The following is a 1,353-nucleotide window of genomic DNA, read 5'->3' on the forward strand; positions in this document are numbered from 1 at the left end:
ATGTTGGGAAAAACTTAAAAAAATTCAATGGAAAATTTTAATATACTATAAACCCGGTAACTTTGGAGGGTTTACATTTTCAATTGTACTCCCTGAATATTCCATTTTTTAATTTCAAATTTTTTTTTTTTTTTCTAACTTTGATACTCTGATGCAGGTTTATTGATTTTTATGCTGTGTGAATTTGAAAACTGAATTTTTTTTTTTTTTCACCTTAGCAAAAATTTTTTTTGGATAATGGTGTTTATCCTTTGTATGGGTACTTTTCTGACAGTTTTAGTTATTAGAATTAATATATCTTTGTGTACTGGTTTAATGTAATTGCGGGAGTACAATTTTTCACCTTGCAAATCACTTGGCATAGCATATTTAAAAATTTTTGGATGGTACCAGCCATCTGAAAATATTTCATCTTGTTATCTTAAAGAAATATATTTTTTTTGTATTAAAAATGTTATTGAAAGGAGTTTTTAATTCCCCTTTTTTATTTTGGGGGGGGGGAGTACATACATCTTTTCTTCATGGATTTTTAAAAACATTATCTAACTTCATTATCATCTTAAATTTTACGTAGTTTTGGTTTATTATTTTAATTTATATATTTTTGTTATTTTATTTTGATTTTTTTCCTAAACATACTGGAAGAGAATAAAAAAATTAAGGAGAGAAAATAATTGGTAAAACAAAGGATGTGGCTCAAAATTTAATGTTAATCATGATCAAGGTTTTGTATATTTTAAATATGAAGATTTATTGAATGACTCCTTATTCTTGAAATTTTGAAAAAAGGAAAACAGAAATTATAAAAAAGGTTCAAGATTTTATTTTTTTTTTTTTATTGGCTGAGTACTGAATAAAACGAAGACAATGGAATTACAATAAAATTCTCTACTTTTTTAAAAAAAAAAGATTAGGAAAAAAGTAAAAAGTGGTGGTTGAAAACAAAATTTTTTTTTAAAAGTTTTATTTTATACGGAAATAAAAAAAATATGTAACGTTGTTTTTTTAAAAATTACCATCCTGATTTTTGGCCTGTATTTTTTTAAAAATTCTTTTTTCTGTCAGAAATTTTTTAAAAATATCTAAATAAAAAAATTAGCTGAACAATTGTAAAGTAAGAAAAAAAATTTTTTGTTCAAAGAGTACATTGTTAAAAAAATTTTCCTTTTTTACTCCTTGCAAAACCCTTTTGGTTTTTATGTGCAACGAGGGAAAAAGTGAAATATGGTGAACCTGATACTGTGAATGTACTTATAAACGGGGCATTTTATATATTAGATATATATGTAGTGAATAAAAATGTGTGAAAATGTTGATTGTAAAATTTAATAAAATAACACCACACCCCGAACA

Source organism: Penaeus monodon, chromosome 28 (assembly GCF_015228065.2).
Source record: "Penaeus monodon isolate SGIC_2016 chromosome 28, NSTDA_Pmon_1, whole genome shotgun sequence".
NCBI classification, from domain to species: Eukaryota; Metazoa; Arthropoda; class Malacostraca; order Decapoda; family Penaeidae; genus Penaeus; species Penaeus monodon.